Source organism: Ochotona princeps, chromosome 10 (assembly GCF_030435755.1).
Source record: "Ochotona princeps isolate mOchPri1 chromosome 10, mOchPri1.hap1, whole genome shotgun sequence".
Lineage (NCBI taxonomy): Eukaryota > Metazoa > Chordata > Mammalia > Lagomorpha > Ochotonidae > Ochotona > Ochotona princeps.
This window is the reverse complement of record NC_080841.1, coordinates 39187712-39214998: the sequence shown is the minus strand read 5'-3', so window position 1 is coordinate 39214998 and position 27287 is coordinate 39187712. Positions and strand designations below refer to the sequence as shown.

The 27287-nt window shown below is 41.6% G+C and overlaps 1 pseudogene; it reads left to right on the top strand.

Moving 5' to 3' along the window:
- Nucleotides 1-1255: 1255 nt before the first annotated feature.
- Nucleotides 1256-26834, top strand: LOC101532834 (tropomyosin alpha-3 chain-like; annotated as a pseudogene).
- The last annotated feature ends 453 nt before the right edge of the window (nucleotides 26835-27287 follow it).

The following is a 27287-nucleotide window of genomic DNA, read 5'->3' as shown; positions in this document are numbered from 1 at the left end:
TGCAACGAGTATTTCAACCTGGTCATTTAAACACCTGTTAAGATGCTTGTGTCCCTTATTGGTATTGCTGTGTTTGTCCCCAGCTCCAGGTTCTGATTCGAACTTCTCTGAATATAGAGCCTGGAAGACAGCAATGATAGCTCAAGTACTGTCCCCCTGCAACCCATGTGGGAGACCCAGATGGTATCCTTGCCTCCTGCTTTCGCTCAGCCTTGTCTGAACCATTGCAGGTATTTGAACAGTGGATGAGAGCGCTCCCTATGTTTACTTGTCTTTCTGATAATAAATAAAATTTTAAATGGAACAACTTCCTGAAAGAGTTTCCATTTTTAAGGCTTTACATTTTGTTTAGTCTGAATCTGCCTGGTAAAGACTCAAATACAATACAAACAGTAACTGAATGTAACAGCTCTCATAGACAGATGAGGAAACGAGGCAAAAACAAACATGTAACTGTAAGATATCACACAAAATAAAGTGCTGATCTCATACTCCATGTACTTTATTAAATAATCCTGGGAAATAAATTCTATCGCATGTTTTATTTTACAGAGAATAAAACTGAGTCCTGATAACTGCCCCATTATCTCAGTATGCAGTGATCTAAGTGAGATCCAGGACCATGTCTCAAATCAGCCTTAGGGCTGTACTATTTGCAATGGAGCTAAATGATCACCCATAGGAAAGGCTGTTTTCTTGGGGAAGCAGGACATCGGTCATCACATTAGAGAAGAAAGAGACACAGAGGGAAGAGCTTAGCAAGGGGGCAGATGGGAGACCCAGTTGCTGGGGAAAAAAGGGCCAGGTAACACCAGGTCCCTCCATGTGTGGACATCCTGAATCTGCTGTGCCACCCCATAAGCTCCCACACTGTCACAGCTAAAACCTGAATATTAGAGGAGGGAGAACAGACCATTGGGTTGGGACCTGGCTGGCCGGAAAGGCAAAAGACTGGTAGTGAGGGAAATTAGTGGGAGAATTGTCAGGGCTGTGGACGATTTACCTATGTAGGTGAGAAAGTAGAACCCAGAAGAGGCCAAGAAATCAGAATAAAATAAGAAGAGACAAGAGTGTATAAAAGAGAGCTGAAAGATTTAGAAGGGGTGGAAGGATAAGCTATCGTTATCATTATCAGTGAGAACTGACAGTCAGGACTTCTGTGGTGGGACAATTTTATTAATTAATTGCACAACACAGTTTAGGCGGCAGGTAATGAGTTCAGTTTGGCATAACAAGTGCAAGATGTCTGCTACGGATGTCCCCAGATTCTCACACTGAAGCCTTAATCCCCACTGTGATGGTTTTTGACACTGAGGCCTTCGGAAGGTGATTAGGAACAGATAAGATCATGTAGGTGACACCCCACAATGGCATCAGTGTCCATACAAAACAGCAAGTGATCAGAGAACCCTGTCTTTCTGCCACCTGAGTGGACAGCAGGAGGACAGCTGCATGCAAGTCCTTAGCAGATACCAAATCTTCCAGCATCTCAACCTGCAACCTCAAAGGCTATAAGACATTGATATTTGTAGTTTACACTTGAAATGATATTTCTGCTACAGTAATCCATATTGACCAGTAACATCGCTTCTCAGACACTCACATGGAACAAGCTACAAGGTAACCAGGCACATGATATGGACACAGGACAGGCTGAGCTAGGCAGTAAACGATCATAAACTTCAAGCATTAGCAACCATTTAATGCCACATGAAGGAACACCCTGAGAAGTGGCTAAAGGGAAAAGAGACTGGTTCTGACCTAATGGCTTGGTGACACTGTGGTCATTGAAAAATATTGAGCTGGGGTGGGGCATCCCTCTGGAAATGAAGAAAATTGAAATCAGCCAGTTCATTTAAGACACTTAAGACATTTAAGACTCCTGGAGGTAAAACAAAGATGAAGAGATGAGCTGTGGGTATCCAGCACCGTGGTTCCTGCATAAAAACAGTTAGTTGGTGGGGCCAAAGCCTTCACCACCACTTCCACTGTCACAGGGGAGTCTACTATCAGAAGACTGAAGGCATTGGCAGATCAGCAAAGTTCACCAGTTGAGATTCCCTGAGTCAATGTTCAACGCATTAAAGATTCATCTGAGAACAGAACCAGACAAATGTATGGGTTAGAACTTTAAGGAACACTAATATTTAAGAGAGGGGTGGTAGAAGGGCAGAAAAAAAATGAAATGACAAGAGACAAAGAGTAGCCAGAAACAAAATCTTCTATCTTATAAGCATGGCAGTCAAGGAGATTCCTGCTGTGCTTCCTAACATGGTTGGCACTGAAACCAGATGGGAGTCAGTTACAAGGAAAATAAGGAGTAATGTGAAAAACAAGGAATTGATGTGACTCTGAATTCTGACTGGTAATGACAACTGTCTATGGTATAAGCAGTGTAGAATTTTTCTCATCAGAAGTATAAGTTCAAACTCTAATGCCACCTTTCATTGACCTTGGGACAATTATTTCCCCAAGTGTCAGGTTTCTTGTCTTTAAAGTATGGGTAGTAATTTCAAACTCTGGCTCTTTTGAGATTGTTCACAATTAAGTTCATAAAGTGTCTGGTATATGACTCAAATGAGCTACAATAAGAGTTACAGGCTGAATAAGAAAATATTTCCACATTTTAAGTGTAAGCATGTTTAGATTTCAAAGACGCAGCTACATGAGGATGGCTCAGCAGTATATAAGGCTAAGCCTCTGCCTGAAGTGCTGGCATCCCTGTGGGTGCTGGTTTGAGTCTCAGCTGCTCCATTTCCAATCTAGCTCCCTGATTATGGCCTGGAAAAGCAGCAAAGGGTGGCTCATGTCCTTGGGACCCTGCACTCATGTGGGAGATCTGGGAGTAGTTTCTGGCTGCTGGCTTGGCCCAACTCTAACTATTTAGACCATCTGGGGGAGTGAACCAGTGAATGGAAGATCTCTCTTTTTTCCTTCTCTCTCTGTTGCTTTCTCTCTCTCTCTGTGTGTCCCCTCTCTCTGTAAGTCTGCCATTTCTAATAAAAATCAGCCAATCAAGCAAGCAACCCTTTAAAAAAGAGGCAACAGGGGCCCAGCAGCGTGGCCTAGCGGCTAAAGTCCTCACCTTGAATGCCCCGGGATCCCATATGGGCGCCGGTTCTAATCCCGGCAGCTCCACTTCCCATCCAGCTCCCTGCTTGTGGCCTGGGAAAGCAGTCGAGGACGGCCCAATGCATTGGGACACTGCACCCGCGTGGGAGACCTGGAAGAGGTTCCTGGTTCCCGGCTTCGGATCGGCGTGCACCGGCCCGTTGCGGCTCACTTGGGGAGTGAATCATCGGACGGAAGATCTTCCTCTCTGTCTCTCCTCCTCTGTGTATATCTGACTTTGTAATAAAATAAATGAATCTTTAAAAAAAAAAGAGGCAACAGCTAATAGGGAGAAACAAATTTCAGAAAGGAGAGAAAGAAGAATTGACAGAGCATGGTCACTGCCTCTTCATGCCTGCATCAGGATTGGGAGCTGGGCATACAATTCAGACATTCCAATATGGGACACAGCCATCTAACCAGCATCCCAGACAGTAGGCCTAGCACTCATCCCTAAAGCTGTCCTGTAATTCCATTTTCCAAAAATTTCTGACTTGCTCTGCAAACAAATATAAGTAAACCTAAATGATAAAATTGTAGCAACTGGCTCACTTCAGACAAATATTTCCGTCTAATTAAGGCAAAATGTCTGAACTACCTTGAAAAGTGAAGTGCAGTAACAGATTACTTTTTGATCTGTTCACTTGATACAAGATTGGGTTTCAGTTGATATTATAATTCCCTATGTACTCGTGGCTTAAAACAGTCTATTGTGTAATCTTACTACCCATTATCTCTGTCCCATACCTGTGTCAGTTACACTGAGATCAAATAATTGAGTTTAATATGTCACACTTAGGATATACTCAGTCTAATTATATGCATAACTGTATGTGTAAAAACTGTATCCCCTCTAATTTGTACTGTTTAATTGTGTAAATGTACTTACATGAGTGGGTTGTGGGTTGGTATCATGTTTACTCTATTCTAACATAAACTGAAAAACACGAATTTTCTTAATAGCAGTGTGATGTAATAGTTTTAGAAGTTTATGCTATTTCAAGGAATAGTTTTTTTTATCTGCACTCCCCTCAAACTAATGAATGGTGCTTTTTTTTTTTTTAAGGAATTTAAGCTCAGAGAAGAGGAACACAAGAGTGTTTTCCTGTGAAATGCACGAATATTTTCAGATTTTATAGCTTTTTCTTGTAAAATTTTATATTATTTATAATTTAGAAAAAGAAAACAACATTATTTAACACTGAGGTTAGAGAAAAAAGCAGAGGAGGAAGAGTCGGAAGGGCAGGGTGGGGGAGGGGAGGAGCAGACCCGCAAGCCAGCAGGATGAACGCCACTTTCAGGAAACACACCTGGAAAAAATCCTCTGGCATGTAATCCTGTCACCACTGGGAGTAAAGGTAGAATTACAAATTGTAAAGACAGGATTTTCTCCTAATGTATGCGAAGCCAAGCAAAAAGGAACAAAGGTAAAATACCAGAGAAAGAACTAACCCCCCAGTTCCACTCTGTGGGATCAGGGGATGGACCCCTGAGAACACTAAAGAACTAAAGCTCAGACAATATGTGCTGCCTCTCCCTAGCTTGATGTGGCTGCAGACTCAGAGAGAGAAGGGTGAAGAGTGTCTCTGATAGCATTAAAGCGAGAGGAAATTGGGCAAATCCTTTTAAGAGCTGGATCAGAGTTTGCTTGAGTCATCACTTTTCAAGGACATCAGAAAAACGAGTAGCAAAAATGTTCCCTTCCAGGTCTGGCTGATGAGAAGTCAATGATCTGGCAGCTGTGTTACTCGTAGTTGTCTGATCCAAGTCTGGTGACTGCAACTCACCTATGTTTGGAGTAGACCCAAGCTCCCACGGAGGCAGCAGCTGTTGCACTAGTCAGTAGTTCCCCTTTTGGATGGTGTCAATAATGAAACATCTTCATTTCTAGAGCTCACTAATCCCTTACAGTTACAAAATCAACTCCTCAGTCTGTCTTTAATGGAATCAAATTAAATCCTCTAGTGTTGGGCATTTGGTTTAGCGGTTAACACCCCAAGTGAGACGCCCATGTTACAAGTCAGAGCGCTAGGGTTTGAGTCCTACCTCTGAATCCTGGCTCCAGATTTGTGCTAATGCAGACCCTGCAAGACAGCTGGCAATGGCTAAAGTAGTGGGGTCCCTCCATCCACTTGGGAAACTGAGATCAAGTTTTTGATTCCTGGTATCAGTTATGGACATTTGGGAAGTAGTCTCTCTCTCTGTCTCTCTTCATCTCTTACTCTCTCTCTCCTTCCTCTGTGATAAGGTGCATCCACTGACAGTGGACAGTGTGCCACAGAAACTGAGTTTCCACACCCAGCCCTTCCTACTTTCTCTCCCACCATTCAAGTTAATTGGATGCACAAATCCAGCTCCAGAGGCTCCTTGTCTGTGCCCCTCCCCTCTTGGCTGCCACACCATTCAAATTAGTTGACAGCACAGAAATGGCTCCAGAGGCTCCACACCTGGCCCAGGCTGCCTCCTGTTGGGCTACAGGAAAACTTGGGACTCCAGCAGCTCCCGTCTTGCCTCCAGCACATGGCTCTCAACCTGACTGGGGGATGAGAACTTCAAAGCCCCTGACTGCTGCTGTATGGCACAAGTGGCTCCTGGAGTGTGGAGGGAGCTGCTGTCACTTGCTTGGGCAATAAAGACTCCTCCTAACATCTTACATTTTGGTCTAGTGGGATCTCTCTTGCACTCTGTAACACCTTCTCTCCCAAATAAAACCACTGCCATGAGGAAGATGGTTTTTTGGGCTTAATACAGAGTCCAGAGCCAGCATAGGCAATCATCTCTTATGATGCCTATAGCCCATTTTAGAGCTGAATGAAATACAAAATATCAGCTCTGTAATAGAAAGATGGAGGCCAATTATTTTTATTAGAAAAATAACTTGTGATTTTACAAATAATTCACAGATTTAAGTAAATTCTGAGTACCCTACACAACTAAGAAATGGTTTCATTTTCACACTAACAATTCACTTATAACTTCTTCAGAATTGCATTGAAAGATGCCATTGATGATTTAGCAGGAAAAAAGTAACACTTTCTCCAAGTATTTTCCAGTTCTCTGTTCTGACTCCTTGTGCAAAGTTAAAGTAGAAGTGGAAAACCTTCTTGGGGCTGTTCGCATACACTATGGCTGTTGATTTTTGTTCATTAATTTTGTACCCTGTCACTCTACCAAACTCTCGTACAAGTTCTAGCAGTCTCTATATTGAGTCTCTTGGCTCTTCTACATAAAGAATCATATCATCTGCATATAGTGAGAGTTTGACTTCTTCGTTTCCCATTTGGATTCCTCTGATTTCTTTTTCTTGTCTTATGGCCTCAGCGAGTACCTCTAGGACTATGTTGAATAGTAGTGGAGAAAGTGGACATCCCTGTCTTGTTCCAGATCTCAGTGGGAAGGGTTCCAGCTTTTCTCCATTCAGTATGATGCTGGCGTTGGGTTTTTCATATATGGCTTTAATTATGTTGTGGATTTTTCCATCTATGCCTACCTTGGTTAGGGTTTTTAGTAGGAAGTGGTGTTGGATTTTGTCGAAAGCTTTTTCTGCATCTATTGATACTATCATGTGATTCTTGTTTTTCAGTTTTTGGATGTGGTGTATCACATTTATGGATTTCCGAATGTTGAACCATCCCTGCATTCCAGGGATGAATCCTACTTGATCTGGATGAATGATCTGTCTGATGTCAGAACACTTGTTTTATGAGAAACCAACATGCACTCCTATGCTCATAGCAGCACAATCAGTAATTGCAAAAACATGGAAGCAACCAAAATGCCCATCAACAGAGGATTGGATAAGAAAGCTATGGTTCATCTACTCCATGGAATACTACTCAGCTATTAAAAAAAACAAAATGCAGTTCTTTGTGGCCAAATGGGCCAAACTGGAAACCATAATGCTAAGGGAAATGAGCCAATCCCAAAAGGTTAAATACCACATGTTTGCCTTAATTTAAGATGATATGATGTTATGTATAACATGTTATGTTTTGAATGTTATATGTTGTGTATAAACTAAAATTGAAGTATAGGTGAGGTGGTCACAGAAGGTGGCTCACATTTACTTTTAACATATTGGTTACTCATTACTATGTCAATTAATTCCATAATGATGTAAATTTTTGCTGATGGTATGTTGGAGCTTTCAATTGACTGGGATGATACTCTGCTAGCTCTGTCTTCAGACCAGAGAGGGTATACCTAAGAAGCCGTTGAACTTGACTGGACAATAAGATGCTGGACTCTATGTTTGGTATACGCTTGCAATGGGGGAATCTCAACTGAACTTGAGCTGTGGTTATGCAACAAGGTGGAGGAATCCACCATGGTGGGAGGGTTTGGGGAGGGGTGGGGAGAACCCAAGTATCTATGTAACTGTGTCACATAATACAATGTAATTAATGAAGTTAAATAATAAATAATTAAAAAAAAAAGAAGTGGAAAACCTTTTGAATTCACTGCTTCTGCAGAGCAGGGTCAGAACTAACATTTTATTATGGCCTATTTGAAAGCTGGTTACAAAAGGAAACTATTAAAATAAAAATCTTGATAAAGTTAAAAATACATGTGTTTAATAGACAACTTCCTTGCCAAAAGCAACAGTCTATGCCTTAACATTGCCATGGGCAGTACTGATTTGGTCACTTTGTGTGCGCACATATGGATCAGAATTGACGTCAAAGGGAAGACATCCTTCTTCACCACGGTTTCCTTTGCTAGTCAGTTTTGGTACGACCAGAAGCTTTCCTTCATTTTTTTTTCCTCACGGCATTTTTCTTTAAGTGATGATCAACAACTAAAATCCTCTACTAACAAGCCTTGTGCTCTAAGATACTCTGAGGAACATCACAGAAATAAAGAATTTGTATGCCTCAACAACCATACCATATACAGCTTTTAAATTTTCATTTGGAGTAATTATTATGCAGGAGAAACTAATGTTAAAGACAATGCTATATAACTGATAAATATTTTGAAAATCACATACTGGGCTCTTGTACAATTGTGTGGCTAGGGTGTCTGTTACACAGCAGGTGTATTATTATGTATTGAACTGGAAAAAATTAGAATGCTTCCTCTGAGAGTCTAAGTCTTATATCCTCTTTTACTTCTCTTTAATTGAAATCTCTTAGAAGAATTTGGATCACCATTTGTAAGAAAATTTATCCAAATGGAAAAAAGAATTAACAAAATAGGGGATGGAAATTGGGGGGGGGGGGCATCCCAGACTACATAACTGCATCATAAAATTCAAAACTCAAAATTCAAATAAAAAATTTAAAATAAAATTAAATTTAAATACAAAAGAATAGCACATACTTTCTGAGTCATATGGGGGGGGCAAAGGCTCATCCAAGATTTGTCTTGGAAAGTGTTACGGTCTTAGGGAGCTAGTTCAGGGTCATAAGTTTGGAAGTTTCACCTCCCCCACCTATGTAATCCTTTCTGCCCACCTGCAAGTCAAACGATGCTCACCTGTCATCACCTGAACCTGAGGGGGGTGTGGTATTTTGTTATTGCATAACCACTTCCTCTCAAGCTCCCATAGAGGCCCATGATGGGCAGGGGCTGGGTCTTTTCAGCCCGTGCTTGCATAGCTCTTACATCATCACCCTAGGCCGCTGAAGTAACGGTTTGCTCTCTTGCTCCTCACGGACAGACTCTGAGGACAAAGGAAACCCCTGAACATGGCCAAGTGTGTGTGTATTCCTCACCATCTGTTCATTGCTTGGGCAAGTCAGCAAAGAAGCAAATGTTACGATGTTTTGTGTTTCTAATGTGTATACTTTCAAGAGTTCCAGGTGAAGTGAGGCCTAGAAATAATGGAATGTGGCCAGAGAAGCCAAGAAGAGGAAAATTTATATTGCTGGGGAAGCAGCAACACAGGTCTTCAGTTTAAAGGATGGATTTCACAATAATGACTATTTGTTCCTCTCAGGGTTTCCATTCCTCCTGTATTGCCACTATGGCTTTTCATCTGCTAACTTCTGTAATCATCCTAGGAATGGTTGCCTAGTACCTGAGGCTAGTAATTAGGAAGGTGGGACTCTGAACATGTTGTAGGTGGTTCCTGAGTAATGGACGCTGCCATTGCTAAGCTTGGCTAACAGACTCCTTACTACATCCTATACTTGTTTGATGTGATCTCTGTTGCATCCTACAACAGCAGCATACATTTCTGTACTTACTAAAAGTGGAATTTGTTTAGTAAGTAGTAAAAAAAAAATACCATTTACTATTAATTAAAAGTCTAGATTTGGAGAGTTACTATTTAACATGCAAAATTTTGTCTAGTAAAATGAAAATAATTTCTATCCAACAGGAAAAAATACCCCAAATGTAACCAGTTTATTGTCCTGCAATTTATTATCCAGTTTTGTATGAAACTCAACAGTATTTTCCTAGTATTCCTTAGTTAAATTGGATATTAAAACCTTGCACTTCAAATGTTCTTCTAGTAAGTATCAACTTCTTACTGGTTCCCTCATTAATTAACGAGTTCAACAAAACCAAAGGCTTAAGTTCTCATTCCGGGTAGCATGGAGTAAGCACCTCTGCCCTGTCAGCCTCACTGAAAGTAGTGACGAATCCTGAGCAGGATGAATACAGCAACAACACATGGATGACACAGGCATTTATTTCAGACTTTTAAAATGTTCCAAATAGTGAGGTAAAACACGCTTAAAGAATTAGAAAGTCTCAGAAAGAGATGAAAGAGAATATCTAGGCTTGGAAAGAAGGAGTAAAAGATTCTCCCTCTCCTCTGCCACTCTTCATATCAAGTAATAAATATATAATTCTTTCCTCTGATTACTCTGAGCTAACTACTGAACAGGCTGGATGTACTACCTCAAGTGGGAAGGGTCATTTGGAATGTACAAGATAATATTTGGTTTGTTTTCAAAGAAGGCAAAATCTTATTACAAAGGGTAATCAGCTGGAAGTGCGATTTCCTATTGCCATCACAAGTTAAAACATTGCTTTTGGACTTCTTTCCCATAAAAGCTGTCAAGTGGTATCAGATTCAGTAATTCAACCAATTTCACTTCTAAATGAATTCAGAAGCAAACACCTGAAAATTGCAAAATAAACTCCTGGATTATTAATCTTCAGCAAGTGCAGTGGTTTATTAAAGGCAGAACATTCACCTTTGCTGCGGAAACTTTACCATGTTGCGGAGTGAGAGAAAGATCACACTGCGCCCAAGTGTAGGATGTTAGGAGTCTTTATTTTCCCAGCTCGGTGACAGCGGCTCCCCCTACACTCCAGGAGACACTGCACTGAGCAGTGTCAAAACCCAAAGTCAAGGGTTTTAAGCTCTCATCCTCCAATCAGATTGACAGTCATGCAGTACAAAGTTTCAGGCAGGAAGGGAGTTACCAGAGCCCAAAGTTTTCCTATAGTTAACTAACCTAACATAGCACAACAGGAAGCAGGAGGGGTCAGGAGCTTGGAACCCTTGGAGTAATTTCCGCGCTGTCACTCGTTGTGAAAGACGTGGAAGGCAGCAGGGGCAGGGTGCACTTTTTGCACTTTTAATTAACTTGAGTGGTGGGAGAGAAGGTAGAAAGGGCGAGGTGCAGAAATTCCGTTTTGTGCCCTGTCCACTGTCACCTAACCTGACAATGGTGTACCCTATTACAACCAAACCAACTGAGAGGACATGGATTTACTGTGGGATCCTAAACTTAAAATGAGAGAGAGTCCGAGACAAATACAGAGAAAGGCAGAGCTTCAGAGAGATGGGGGAGGGAGAGATTTTTCCATCTGCTGATTATCTCCCCCATGACTGCAATAACTGGGGCTGGGGCTGGGTCAGACTGAAGAGTCAGAAACGCCACCTGGATTTCCCATGGGGATGGTGGGGACCCATACGTTGGAGTCATGCATCTGCTGCCTGCCCAGTCACATGAGCAGGGAGCTTGCCTAGAAGCACAAGAGCCAGAACTGCAATTGGTACTCTGTTCGGGATGGCAATGTCACAAGCAGCAGCTTAATCCACAGTGCCTCTTAAGGATACTATTCTGTATTTGTGTTTGGATAAACAGGAGGGCAGGTAAGCAGATGGAGACTAAGCATCCCTTTCCCAAACTGCTTCGGAATGAATATTTGGAATCTGGAACACTGTTGGAATTTGGCATATTTGAATATACATAGTGAGACATCTTGGAAGGCATCCCAAGTGTAAACATAACATTTATTTATGTTGTATATCCACTTATCCATTCAGCCTTCGGGTAATTTTATACAACATTTTAAATTAATTTTGTACATGAAACAAAATATCATGGGGTGAATTTTCCTTTATTTGTATCACGTTGATGCCAACAGGTTTCTGGTTTACTAGCCTTTCAGGTTTCAGATTTTTCCTATTATAGGGTTTCTCAACTTATAGAATATCTGTTTGATCACAAATTTTGTAGCGACAATTTAAGTTTAATCACTTGATCTTTTTGATATAAACAACTAGTTGAAAGTATAAATCATAGGATAAGACTAATGAGAGAAATACAAACCATGAGCTCGCCTACTTGGGGTTGCAGTTTAAAAAGAAATATTTTGGTGTGTGGGAAATAATCACACTGCTAGAGGACATTCAGTAAATTCCACATGAGTGAGACAGATACAAAATTCAAGCGGATCAGTGTCTAGAGAACTCTAACCCAACTAGATATCCTATGCCAGCAATTCCAAAAGGATGCAGAGAGCCATTACTCCACGTGGAGGGGGATTTGTTCTGGGTGGTTTTGTGTGTGTGTGTGTGTGTGTGTGTGTGTGTGTGTGAGGCAGGGGGAGATATATAGTTTACTGCGTTTAATCTCCTAAGTGGGAAGTGAGTTTTATGAGGGCAGAAATTTCATCCACTGCTATACCTGGAATGCTGGAAACTTCCAGGCACACAGAAGATATTCAGCAAGTATCTGCTTAATGAAAGAACAAATTCAAGAAAACAAGATGCAAAGGTATTTAAATGTGACTAGTAGACAACGTATGCTCTGAAAGACTGCTAGTCTAAGTCGGTCAAGATTTTGAAGAGAAAACAAAGACAGCTAAGTTTAAACAGGATTTGTGGGGAAAGACTTTTTAAAAAGACTTACTTATTTTCTATTGGGAAAGCAGATTTACAGAGACAGGGAGAGATAGAGAAAAAAATCTTCCATCCACTGGTTCACTCCCCAAACAGCTTCAACAGCCAGAGCTGGGCCTGTAATGGGGCACTCCTGTTAATGGCTACTACCTACTTCTCAGGTTAGTTGACAGCACCTTTCCTAACTCTTCTCGCACCATTTAAGTTAATTAATGGTGTGAAAAGTGCATCCCACCCCTGCCTTCTACATCATTCACAACTGACAGGCTCTGCGCACTCTCCAAGCACCCTTCCTGCTTGCTAGTGTACTAGATTAGGCTAACTACAGGAAAACTTTGGATTCTGGTAACTCCCTTCCTGCCTGAAATTTTGTACTGTGACCTCTCAATCTGATTAGAGGATGAGAGCTTAAAAACCCCTGATTTTGGGGTCTGGCACCGTAGTCTAGGCTAAAAATCCTCACCTTGCATGCACTGGGATCCCATATAGGTGCCAGTTCTAATCCCGGCAGCCCTGTTTCCTATCCAGCTCCCTGCTTATGGCCTGGGAAAGCAGTCGAGGATGGCCCAAAAGCCTTGGGACCCTGTACCTGCATGGGAGACCCGGAAGAGGCTCCAGGCTCCTGGCTTTGGATCAGCGCAGTTCCAGCCATTGAGGCCACTTGGGGAGTAAATAATTGAACAGAATATCTTCCTCCCTCTTTCTCCTCCTCTCTGTGTATCTGACTTTCTAATAAAATAAATTAAAAGAAAAACAAAACCCTGATTTTGGTGGTTCGGTGCTGTGGTTTCTGGAGTGTAGTGGGAGCTGTTGTCACCAAGTTCAGGCAATAAAGACTTCTCCTAACATCCTGCACTTGGGTCCAATGTGATCTGTCTCACACTCCACATCAAGCCAATCCAAAAGCAGAAACCAGGAGTTTCCTTCAGGTCTCCCATGAGGGTGCAGGATCCCAAGGCCTTGGGCTACCCTCCACTGCTTTACCAGGCCACAAGCAAGGAGCTGGATGGGAAGTGGAGTAGCTGGGATACGAATGGGTGCTCAGCCGAGATCCTGGCAGTTGCAAGGGGATTTAGCCATTGACCCATCACGCCAGACCTGGGAAATAATTTTAACAACAAAAAAAATTGCAGGATATCACTGTCACAGTTATTAGGACTGTGGAAGTAAGAGCAATGTGAAAGCGTATGTTGTAAGCATCCACGAAGCTCTAGCAATGAGCAGTCTGGGAAGAAGATATGAAACAGGAGACAGGATAGCAACAAGATCTTTCAGGAGAACATAACACACACACAATCAAGTTGATATTTATGAAAACTGACCTAAATATCAAAGGTAAATATACATATATGTGCATTTCACAAATAGGTCTAATAAATGTTTACAATAAGAGATGTTTCTTTATAAGTAACAGTTCAGAAGGCATATTAGACATGTTAGTCTTAAGAATTCCCCAAGGAAGTATCAGGAAGGTAATGAATAAACAAGAAGTGAATTACCCACCTCTCTTATGAGGGGTCTGCCATTAATGTGCGTATAAGCAAAATTTCAAAAGTAAGAAAAATGTGGTGGATGGTCATCTAACGAGTGTCCGTTGCCTCACAGTGGTTTTCATTTACATGATTCATGGTAATGATGCAAAGTCAGTGACAAAACAAAAGAGGTAAATTCATACTTAGATGTTCCGTTGTCTGTGTCAGACAACTTTACAAGAGGTTGGTCTTATCTCTCATTTCCTCTCTCTCTCATCTCTCTTTCTAAAAACACAGCCACTTTGTGTTTCTAGAATTTCTGTTATTCTTTGTCAGCATCTCTCCTGTCTTTTGGATCATATAAAAGATTCTCAATGACATCAGTAAATAAGTAAATAACACTTTGTTTAATCCCAGGAGCCAAAGGTGTTTTTTTTCTTCTTCTTTTTCTAAAGATTTATTCACTCTTATTTCAAAGACAGAGGCACAGAGAGAAGCAGACAGAGAAAAGTGGAGAGCGAGCGAGAGAGAAAATCTTCCATCTACTGATTCACTCTCAAATAGGTTGCAATGGCCAGGGCTCAGCCAATCTGAACCCAAGTGCCAGGAGCTTCTTCTAGGTTTTCCACATAGGTGCAGGACCCAAGGACTGAACTCTGCTCTGCTGCCCTTCCATGTCATCAGCAGGGAGCTGAATGAGTTTCCGGAGCTTGAAGTGGCACCCATTTGGGATGGTTGGTGTTGCATCCTACCCGATAGCCATGGTGTATGCCCTCAAGCAACCCAAGGTTTTAATCATCTTAAGACAAGAAAGGTTACCTAAGAGATAGAGAATCATGACCTTTCTAGTCCCAGTGCACCAGGGCTAAGAAGGGCGATGGGAATGTATATACATTGCTTAAATATTCCAGGTGCTTGTGTAGGTGCTTTCATTATATCGTCCTGTTTGTTCTCATAGCTATAGGAGTTAAGAGTCAGCATTCCCATTTTATAGGTAAGAGAACTCAGGGGTAGTCTTGTCTGAATCTAAACTCTTGTGTGTCCCTTTAGGCCAACAGTCCTTTCAGATGTTGAAAACACATTAGGGTTTATGTTCAAGTGTGAAGTGTGAAGTCTCTACAATAAATGCAGAGACAAAAGATAGTGGAAACTGTGTGCAAAGTGAACAATTATATTCTTTTGTTTATATTTATTCTCCCTGGGGAGACTAGAAATTCAAACATCGATTCTACAGTTAAAGTCATTTGTGAATATTTAATCTATATTTCATACTTCCCTTGAAGTATCTGCTACTATTTTGGGCCCTATGAATGTAAAAGTGAAAATGCATGGTCTCAATAATGGCTCAAACAATGGAGTTCCTGCCCCCCTGGAATGAGTTTCCATCACCAGACTTTCTCTTGGCCATTCCCAACATTTGAGAAATAAGGCTGTTCTTTCTCTCTCCCCCACCACATACAATTACTTATATATGAGTACATAACTACTTTTATAATATACAATAAATAACAAGAGAAAAATATTATTCTCTCACATTATCAGGAACAACTTTAAAAAGTCAACACCAATTAGTGCAGGTTACACAGCGAGACGTCAAAAGGAAATTAAGGAGCAAATTTAGAGGGCCAGTATTATGGCACAGTGGGTCAAGTCTTCACCTTGGAGATCAGTTCCCATATACATGCCAGTCTTAATCCCAACCATTCATTTCCAATCCAACTCCTTGCTAATACATAGGATAAAGAGGAGAATGGCCCAAGTTCTTGGCCTTCTGCATACACGTAGGAAAACTGGAAGCAATTTTAGCCTCCTGACTTTGATCTGGCCCAGCCCTGGTTGCTGCAGCCATTTGGAGGAGTGAAGAGCAGATGAAAGATCAATTTCTGTTTATCTCTCTCTCTCTACCTCTCTCTGTGACTGCCTTCCAAGAAAGTAAGTAAATGCTTTTCAAAAGAAAGCTTATTTTGACACAAATTTTTGAAATCTATTTGTAGTTTTGTAATAGTGTGCATTTTTCCTGAAATTTTTGAAGATCCCTCATATTTGAGAGAGAAAATATACATTATAATATCAGGTTTTCTACCTTTGCCTATACTTACATGTTGTAATACATTTAAATGTCAGAAAGTTAGACTTGTAACTTGTACTAAGATATTGCATTATTGTGATAACATGGGGAAGAATGGCGGGATTGGGAGGAATAAACCCCTATACCTACAAAACTGAATAATGGAAAACAATAAATTAAAAAATTGAGTGGGAAATAAAATGATAAAGATCAAGAAAAGGTATAGAGGAAGCATTGGGAATAAGGTATTTCAATAACTGATGAGGCAGCAAAAGGGTCAAAGAGAGAAAGTGTTCAGAAACAAAGTGATATGGATAAATAAAGACAGGAGTGGTTCAAAATGTTACAGAGAAGTATCATATTAGGTCTGGTGCAATAGTTCAATTGGCTAACATGCCCCCATTCAAGCACTGGGATCTCATATTCAGCACCGGTTCCTGACCTGGCTGCTCTACTACCTATCTAGCTCCCTGCTTGTGGCCTGGGAAAGTAGTTAAGGATGGCCCAAAGGCTTTTGACCCTGCAACCACATGGGAGACCTGGAAGAATTCCTGGCTCCTGGCTTCTGATTGGCTCCGCTCCAGCTGTTGCAGCCATTTGGGGAGCAAACTAGTGGATGGAAGATCTTTCTCCTTCTCTCCATAAATCTGTCTGTTTTCAGTTGTTTGGAAATCAGGAACAACATTCCCAGCGCACAGAGGCAAGAGATTATTTTAGATACCCAGACAGAAACAGAATTGCTGGATCATGGATAGGGTATGTTCACCTCTTACAAAAAAAAATGACAAGTTGTTTTTCAGTGTGCCAATTTTGAAGGATTTACATGACGGGCAGGTTCAGATACTTGCAAATGTTTCAAATTCATTTGGTAGTAGGCTCTGCCCAGTAAAATAAGAACAATGTTATTAAAACTAGCACCTGTGTCTGGGCCTCAACCTCCCAGGCAACTGCAGGAGCATTGACTGCAGCTCTATCCAGCACCACAATGTTGGCGCAGCCCAAGCGGCAGATGACAGTGTGCACAACAGTGCAGAAGTGAATGTTCTGGAGCAGGAAGTCCTGCATGGCCATGCTTGTCACAGGCTCCTTTACGGGACAGCGTGTTTATTCATGGTTCAGTCCCATCGTCATCAGAGCAGCACCGGGCAAATGAAGGAAAAACCAGTGTGAGTCATCCGATCCAAATTATTTTTGGAGCAAGTGGGCTTATAAAACAAATGCGTATAGAAATAAGAGTTTTAGAAACAAATTAGTTTGCCTTGTGACAAAACCAGAATTGAGCACTGAGATTTAAGTGGAATATAGAAAGATGTCAAGAATGGATGAATTTAAACATTCACACTCCTCCTTCCATAGCTTTTAGTTATAGAAAATGATCAACCATTGCTTCTTAGAAAACCTACTACAGGTGTTAATATTTTTTACTCAGTGTTAAAGATCAGAGAATTTTGTTCACAGAAACTCTACTAAAACATCACTGGGACAGGCACTGTGGTACAGCAGGATAAGCCTCCCCTTGGGATGCCAATATTCCATATCAGAGTGGCAGTTCAAGTTCTCGTTAGTCTGCTTCTGATCAAGCTTCCTGCTAATTTGCCTGGGAGGCAGGAAATGATGGCTTGTGTATTTAGTAATGGTGTTCCTGTTCCTGGCTGCAGCCTGGCCCAGCCCTATCCATTGGAATAAGATGAAGATCTTTCTCTCTGTTTCTCATTGTATCTTTCCTTCAAATACATAGATAACTATTTTAAAATTAAAAAAAAACAGTCCTGATTATAAAGAAGGCAAAGTTTTAATAGGAAGAAGTGAATATATAATTTCAACTTTGTGGTGGTGGAATTCTTTAGCCCTTTTCTCCCTTTTTCAAAATTGGGTTTTTAATTGTAGGCCAGGTTAAGAAGCTAAAAAGCAGCAAATCATTTTACATGTGAATGCTCCTTTTGAAAATTATGACATTAATATTTTTGGGGTTTTTTTTCTTAATTTTTTTTTCTATAGAAAACGTATGGTTTAACAAATGGCGCTTGGGACCCAGCTATTCTGCTCCTAGGAATACAGCCAAAAGAAATGAAATCTGCATATGAGAAGGGGATCTGTAATCCTCTATTTGCAGCAGCACAATCTACAAAGGCAAGGACATGGAAACAGTCCAGATGTGCATCCAAAGAAGAGTGTTTAAAGAAATTGTGGTACATCTACTCCATGGAATATTATTCAGCTATTAAGAAGAATGAAATTATACCATTTGCAACTAGATGGTCCCAACTAGAGACCATTATGCTCAGTGAAATAAGTCAATCACAAAAGAAAAAATACCATATTTTCTCTCGAATATAAGGAAACCATCATTCAACGTGTAACTTCAACAACCCATTCCATACTGTTTTCTGTTTTTGGCTGCATCCCATGTGTTTTGATGTTCTTTTATTTCAGTTTTATTTATTCCAAATACTTTATTTTCTCGTGTCGAATCCATCACTGACTCATGGATTACACAGTGACATCATCTTACCGAAGAGACTTTTTTTTTCTTTTTTTTGTCACCCATGTGTTGGTTACTCAGTGGCATGTTTTTTTCATGGTGCTGTAATTTTGTTGTTGTGGCTTCTGTTCTAATTCATACTGGTTGTTGACCTTATTTCATGGCTTCTCATATATGTGAATGTGTAGTAATGGAGTACTAGGGACTACCATATCCAGATGGGGGGATACAATGCAGTATGCATCCAGCTTATGGGTCAGAAATGGACTCCAAATGAAACTGTTGGAAATGTGCAGACAATAGGATGCTGGACTGTCTGACATTGTCTGTACCAGCAATATCAGGATACACTTAAATAACAAACTGATAGAATTATGACTCCTTATGAAAGATTATGCTATTGTAGCAACATGGGGAAAATCTGTCAGGGGGTAGGGAGTATGGAGGGAATCCCAGTCTATACGAAATTGTACCATAAATTTCAAAAATTTGGGCCTGGCGCAGTGGCCAAGCGTGTAAAGTCCTCGTCTTGAATGTGCCAGGATCCCATAAGGGCATTGGTTCTAATATCGGCAGCTCCACTTCCCATCCAGCTCCCTGCTTGTGGCCTGGGAAAGCAGTCGAGGACGACCCAAGCTTTGGGACCCTGCACCTGTGTGGGAGACTGGAGGAGGTTCCTGGCTTCTGGCTTTGGATTGGTACAGCGCCGGCTGTTGTGGTCACTTGGGGAGTGAATTATCAGACAGAAGATCTTCCTCTTTGTCTCTCCTCCTCTTGGTATATCTGACTTTGCAATAAAAATAAAATAAATCTTAAAAAAATTCAAAAATTCAAAATAAAAATTTAACAACAATAACAAAAAAGAAATGACTCTTGGTATACTCATTGCTTTCTAATTATGGCAAAGACTCACAAAATAATAAAGATAAAAATGAGAGTGAATGTCAGATCATATTCTTTAATGCTTGGAACTAATTCAAATAAGAGATGTTCCAAGCAAGCAGATACACAGTGGTTTTAAGTGAAGACTCAAAACCATTATGTATTAAAAATTCATTTCAATCACCAGTTATATAGGACATCAAGACAATAGAAATACATGAGACTCCAGTAATATGAAAATGTCTTTTAAACTTATATTTGACATGGTTTCTCATTTTTGCAATATATTAGTACTAAAATGCAAAAAAACCCCACAAATCTTAGTTAGCGGTCACCCTGTAATTAAGATGAATTGCATTTATTTTGGTATCACCAGTTAAATTTGCTCATCATGAAGGAAGACTTGGTGACCTGAATGATGGAAGTTATGATAACTGTCCACCAACAAGGGAAGAACCAAGTCTGGATCGACTGGTAGCACACACATCAGCCCTTAAGAAGATTCAAACAGGAGGAATAAAGGAACAAAGTGAGTTGAGGGGTCCACCCAGAGGGGCTCAGTCAATGTTAACTCCCACTGGCCATGGCTCAGTCTTAGCTTAAACTGGTTCTTCCGGTACACCGTCCTGACTTCAAGCAAGGCAGTGCCTGATCCCACTCCACCCAATCTCCAGGCTCCGGTGCACAGTTAATCTTACATGTGGTACCTCTTGTTTTTAATCTGAGAAGATACCCTTTTAAAATTAAGTTTGGCCAGAAGATAAGTAACTGAAATTTACTCACATAAAAATACTTCAAGGCCCTTAATCTTACTCTAATAGCCAAATAGTCAGCATTTAATTTTCTTTCTTAGATGATAAAATAACACTCATAAAATAATTTCACTTTTAATTCTTTCTCTTATTGTTATTGACATGGTGATGTTTTGGTTTGATGAATAAAGGAAAACTTAAGATTCTAACACTTTATCAAAAAATCTTACATTTTGGCTTATATAGTTTTACAGTTGAAACAATGAATCTTTTAAAAATCAGGTCAGAATTTTTTATTATGGATATTTTCTAATTAATATTTAATGCCTTTACCAAAACCAATTTTCCTTTGACTTCTTTTTTTGAACACTTAAAGCAATCAGTCCCTTATCCAAATAGTTTGTACTTACACTTTTTAAAGTTTATATTTACTTCAAATGTTATTTGGAAAAGCAGAATGGCAGAGAGAGCAAGACAGAGACAGACACTCGGATACCTTCCATCTGCTGGTTTATATCCCAAATACTGGCAACAAGTAAGGTTGGGTCAATGAGGATTCTGGAACTCAGTATGGGTCTACCACATAGGTGACAGGGATCCAAGTAATTGAGACAGCATCTGCTAGCCCCCAGAGTGTGCATTAACAAGAAACTGGATCTGAAACACAAAGTCTGAGACAAACCTGACACTGTGACATAGGGATGTGGTACCCCAACAGTGACTGAAGTATGCGCCAATGCCCACTCCATGTATTTTAAAGTAACTTTCAGCACATTTATGCTTTAACCAAATGCATAATTCTTTTGTCATTTAATGCATTTTCCTTTGACAATGTTTACTGTTTTAACATCTTGGAGAATTAAAGACTATCCAAAGGAAGCATTTCTCTCTCTCTCCCTCCCCTTCTCTTATGTATTTGAAAGGCACACAGAGAGACAGACACAGAAATATTTTTCAGCCACAGATTCACTTCCCAAATGCCCACAACAGCCATGGCAAGGGGCAAGAGGCAGAAAGGGGAGAGGGCTATGCCAAAGCCAGGAGTCCGGAATTCAGCCAGGTCTCCATGTGGGTGGCAGGGGCCCAAATACTTGAGCCATCACTTGCTGCCTCCTAGAATAAGAATTAACAGAAAGCTGGAATCAAAATCAGAGTCAAGACTTGAAACCAGGTGCTCCAGTATGGGATGCCAGAGACCCAGCTGGGGTCTCAACTGTTGCATCAAATGCCTGCCACCAGTGGTGCTGTTAGCGACATCTATGCCTGAAGCCAGACGCACTTGAACACAATGCACACCAATACATTCTCAAAGGTCTTGTCTTGGGTGTACTTTTAGGGGAAATTGAATGAATACATAAACACACATTCCATCATTTTAGTTTCTCTCGAAAACTAAGAAAAACTGGGCCAACGAGATACAGAAATTTCCATCACAGGCACCTGAGCTCAGTCTTTTTTCTTTGATTTGGCTTCTTCCTATTCCCTGTATGAAGGCTTATTTTGCCTTGGCTCATTTAGATCTCCACTGTCTGTTTTTTTCTTTGCTCTTTATGGAAACAGTAAAAAGAAGCACATTAAAAAAAAAACTAGCTGTTTAAAACTAAAGAGCCCAGTGCTGGAATACAGCTTTTACCAAATTGAACATAAAAGCCAATACAGAAAGGAAAACCACGCATGCACAGTTAAGAACAACTGGCAGGATATGTGTATATCTGCTCAGAATTTGCTTTGTGAGGCTCTGTTTAAATTTAAAAAGGAACCCTGAGATTAACTTATTACGGTGGAAAGTCAAGCTATTATTCCTACCTTAAAAAGGTTAGCTTCATTTCTAGAAATATAGTCAGGTTTTTTGTCCCCCTTTTTTACAAAGGAACTGCATTGATTTTGTTTACTTCAAACTCTAGATATTTATTTTTCACTAGAAACCAAAAGCTGCCATATTTTTAAAACACATTTCAGTTTCTTAAGTAGCATTGCATTATCCAAATGAATGGGACAGAAGTCAAACTGCTTTGTTGTAAGATTCAGAATTAAAGGACCATATGTTACTACAGTAATTTAAAAATATTTTCTGATACTGTTGCCAGTCTTGATTCAGCTTAAAATGTAAATTGAAAAAACTCAAATATGGAATTGTGCAAAAACATCTGTTTACACCATCTGATATATGCAAACAGAGGTGCCGTCTGACACGTCAGGTGTCTCGCCTATTACAACGTCCTGTTTCTTCTTCTGTGTTTTTCAAATCTCTCCTCTCCCTCCAAATCCAACCTGTATTTCCTAACAAGTATCTCCTACCCACTTTCAGCCTCTTCTCCATCTTACAGTTAACATGGTCTTGTAGAATGTAAAATAAAATTGTATTATTCCCTGACTTCAAACCTGTATGTCTTCCCACCACTCAGCATAAGGCCCTAAACATCTCACACGGTCTTCCACACGAGCTGCCCTTCCTCCCTCTGCCCGCATACACCCTCTTCCATCCCTGCTTGATGCTTAGCACTCCTGGTCCTCCAGCATCCTTCAATATGCTAGGGCTTTCTCACCATGGGGCAATTCCTACCTGCCCCAGATAATTCCTGTCCATCTTTCAAAGTTTCGCACACATATCTCTTCCCCAAGGAAGCATTTCTTGATTTCAAAACTAGGATTTCTTGTAAAAACACGAGCGAACAGCACTGGTTTGTTTGTTTTTCTAAATAACACACATTTTTTTTAATCTAATAAATGTTTTGGCAAAGTGTCCATAGTCAGGAAAAAGTAACAAATTTTAAAGTAAATGTAAAAAGACATTTCAGCACAGTGTGTTTCCTTTAATGCTCCCAAGTGCTCCAGGCAGAAAACACTCACGGAACAGGTGATAAGAGCATCACTAAGATGAATTTATAGTTGCACAAGTGGTGTCTGTTTGTGGCTCACTGTAACTACTATGGTGTGGACTCAGGTTCTCTTTGCTCAAAACCCCCTTCCCTGAACCTTTCGGCACTTCTGCCTGATGAAGCCTGCTCTCCCACTTCCATCCCTGCTCAGCAGCCCCTTCCTGTGCATCGCTGCGCCTCCTGGTCAGACACCCCTAGCTCTGTGCTATGTCTTCCTCTGGCACAATGCTCTGGCGCTGAGAGAATTGGAATAAGTTAAATGTTTGGAATTAGTTCAAGGAGAGAGATGAAGAAAACCTTAGTAGGTGTTGTGAAGGTATGAGGGAAGAAAAGTGCTTAGCTAAGGGTTTAGTTTGCAAGTAGGGTCAGGATCCAGGCACACTGAGATCTCCATGTGCCATCAATCTGTTTTCTTTTTCATGACTATAATGCAATATTTGAGGCTGAGTAACCCAGTAAAGCAGCTAGTTTATTCAGCTCATCATTGTGGAGGTTCAAGGATGTAGTGCCTGCATCATCAGCCCCACTCCAGGGAGGGCTGTGCGGTGGCCTGTGTCACCAGGGTGGGAGCTAATGACAGAACAAAGACCTGACAGGAAGCCAAAGGGAGAAGCAAGAGCTTTTGATAACAATTCACTCTGTGAGAAACTCAAGTTCCCCAGAGAACCCCTTTAATGCCGTATGAGGGCAGCGCCCCTTCCCAGTGTCCTAATAACCTCCTCTTAAAGGTCCCAGCATCTTCTCTTATGTCTCACTGGGGACCATGCCTCCAAAATACGAGCTTTGAGGGTAAGCCACTTGCAAACCACAATCCCACTTTTATTGCTTCTTGAGACAGGTTCATTTCCTCTGCCAGAGCTTCTCTACTCATACAGCAAAGCAAATTTTAGCTGGAGTTCAATGAATGAAATTCTGCATGTCAGATAACTTCTTAAGGTGATATGAGTCAGCTTCCTTTTGTCCTTGAACATGTCGTTAATGCTGCGTATTTGAGAATGTCACTACATGACACCATTTGGGACCTCTCTGGATTCGATCCTTGCTGCATTTTGGAGTTTACATTCAACCCATGTGCAAAGGCTGGTTCCATGAACAAGGGTGACCTTGGGCAGTAGGGAAATCTGTTTAACAGAGCCCACGCACCAGGGAGTATGTGGAACCCGATGGAACAGATGGCAGTATTGGCAATATGAACCTTGTTTGTTAACAGCGATTACAACCATGCCCACCAGCATGACTTTTCACATGTTTCTGTGAGTTTTGTCACACCAAGGCAGACAGACGTGTAGGCGGCAGACGTGCTACCAGCGGTTGGGAGAAGAGGCATGTGTGGCAGTGTCTGAGGCTGACAGAGGAAGGGTACACATGAAACCCCGGCCATTATGAAGCACAGCTCTCCTGCGATTGCAGTCAAATTTGGAATGGGATGAACACAATTCCTGATCCTGAGCCCAGCCAGTTTTTCAGCAAAGGTAACAATCTAAGAGGCGGAGGGTGTTTGATGAATTGGTCAATTTCTGAGTTCAGGATCATGATCACCTGCCTCAATTCTCAGTGGCAGAATGCTGGGCTGTGCAGCCCCTAAAACTCTGGCTCAACTCCAGGCCTGATGCCATTTGCCAAGGGAATTTTCTCCTGTTCAGGAACCATTCAAGAAGCTTTTGTCAATAATCAGGGAGCAAATTACAATTAGTTGCAGACAAATCCTTCACCTGAAGGGTTTTTAAGTTGCATAATTATTGAAGTACAGGCCAGTAACAGAAAGGTTTGTGTTTGTACTCTATAACAATTTTTAATGTGCAAAAAAAAAAAAACCCAAAAAGAACACCAAAACCCTAAGAGAAGCAGCTGGAACGCCCAGAGGAAGAGGAAGGAGTCGGAGCGAGAGAAGCAGCTGGGTGGGCACCATCACGGTGGTGAAGCGCAAGATTCAGGTTCTGCAGCAGCGGACGGAGGATGCCCAGCAGAGGGCCGAGCGCCTGCAGCGGGGAGTGGAGGGAGAAACGCGGCCCGAGAGCAGGCTGAAGCTGAGGTAGCCTCCTTGAACCGCAGGATCCAGTGGGTGGAAGAGGAGCTGGACCGTGCTCAGGAGCACCTGCCTACTGCCATCCAGAAGTTGGACGAAGCAGAAAAAGCTGCTGATGAGAGTGAGAGAGGTATGAAGGTTATTGAAAATGGGGTCTTAAATGATGAAGAAAAGATGGAATTCCAAGAAATCCAACTCAAAGAAGCCAAGCACATTGCCGAAGAGGCAGATGGGAAGTATGAAGAGGTGGCTCGTAAGCTGGTGATTACTGAAGGAGACTTGGAACTACAGAGAATGAGCTGAGCTGGCAGAGTCCTATTGCTGAGAGATGGATGAGCAGATCAGACTGATGGACCAGAACCTGAAGTGTCTGAGTGCTGCTGAAGAAAAGTATTCTCAGAAAGAAGACAAATATGAAGAAGAAATAAAGATTCGTACTGATAAACTCAAGGAGGCAGAGACACGGGGCTGAATTCGCCGAGAGATTGTTGCAGGGTGCGAGTGAGATCACACCAGACATGTCTCAGGTTTATTAAGGAGTCTTTATTAATCAAGCTTGAAGACAACAGAGCACAATAGCAAATTACAAGTCCATACAGCAATCCACCTAATCATAATCCAACCAATCATAATCCCAAAAGAAACAAAAGGTCATCATCCTTAAGTCCATCCATTAAGCTGAAGACCTATGTCCCAGCTTCCCCAACAATATATGTTATCCTAAGAGACATGCAACAAATAACCTGGACACACTTACAAAGAACCTGGACACACTTACAAAGCTGCAGACATTCACCTTTCTCTGGCTTCTTTGCCCACATTCTACTACTGCTTGGCCTCACCCCTCTTGGAACTCCAGATAGCACACAAACCAGTACCAACATTATTATAACCGTTGTCCCATCTAAGCAGCACACAGGGACCATGCTCAGGGGATTACCTGTCCTGGGTCAGCCAAGAGTTGAAGTGCCAGAGTAACAGAAGCACCTGACCAGAAAGAGAGTGAGAGCCCCTGCTTCATGGGCCTTTTAAAGGGGCTTGTGAGGGGAGTGGTTACACACAACACAATACCATCCCCTCTCAGTTGATAGGTGAGTCACAGGTAGGCAGGAGCGAATACCCAAGTGTTGTGGGCTAAAGAGCTGATTAATGCTCGTTAGGATGGGCAGGAACAGGAACTGGGCTTGTACTAAAAACACCTAGACTAATTGGACTTCCAATATCCTGGCTCATTTAGGATGTGGGGGAAGTGGTTGAGGATGCAGTTACTATTCCATTGCTGTTAGGATCTACCTTCAGGACAGAGGTTGGGGGACACAGCCAAATTTCATTTGCCCACTGTCAATGGGTGCTGGCTATCACTGGCTGCACCCCATAACAAGATCAGTAGCCAAGCTGGAAAAAACAATTGATGATTTGGAAGATAAACTGAAATGCACCAAAGAGGAGCACCTCTGTACACAAAGGATGCGGGACCAGACTCTGCTTGACCTGAATGAGATGTAGAGCACCCCCACCCTGCCCTGCAGCCACTCCTCCCTCCAACCCCAACTCCACCTGAGGCCAGCCTGCCCAGAGCTGACCTCCACACTTAGCGTGATACTTTAACTGGAAGGCTGCTTTTTCTCCTTTTTGCCAACCCACCTCTTCCATCCTTAAAACTCCCCTCGCCCCCCTCCCCATCTTTGCCACCAAATTGTCTCTGCCTCTTCCCAGAGATTGCAGTGGGACCAGAGGCTGAGCACTTTTGGGAACAACATTCAAGGGAATGTGAGCACAATGCAAAGTGTCTTTAAAAGCATCTTGTGATGTACACATTTTGTAATGACCTTTTTGTTGTTGTAGCAACTGTTTTGTAAAACATTCCAAGTGATTCCACACTGAGGCAGCAGTTGAATCCCTTATTCGTGAAGGTGACTTGGCAGCTGAATGCCTAGTGCCCTCTCCACACAGGAGGGGAGAAGAGGTGGGCCTGCCTTTGTAGGAGCCAAACAGAGCCCAGGGAAAAGACTCCTCTGTGGGGAACCTCATTGCTCTGGACAAAGCATCAGCCAAACCAGAAAGGTGATTCTAGGAGTTGGCCAAAATACACACTATGCTGTTGAGGTTTACAGCTTTAAGGGATCTTTGCACGACTGTTTTTTTTTTTTCACCTTTTCATCAGAAGTGACCAAATTAAGATGGTAAGGCCCCTGAGACCAGTTTTTTCTCTCCCCCTCCCCCACTTCTGTCCCTTCCAACAGCCTGCAGAACAGAAGGGACCACTTTGTTGCTTTCCTGCCTGCTTGAAAGAAAAGACGATTATGTTTTTGCCATAGAAAACTCATCTCACCAACCCTTCGCTGGGTCTGAAGCTGCTGTTTCTAAAAAGTGCCATCTCATTGTGCTTTGTATCAGTCAGTGCTGGAGAAATCTTGAATCGCTTATGTACAAAACTTTCAAATTTTATATTAATTTTGAAACTTCGCTTCTCTGGCCTTGGGGACCCTGGCCAGCCCTTCTGGCTGTGGGAGCTCTCCACAGA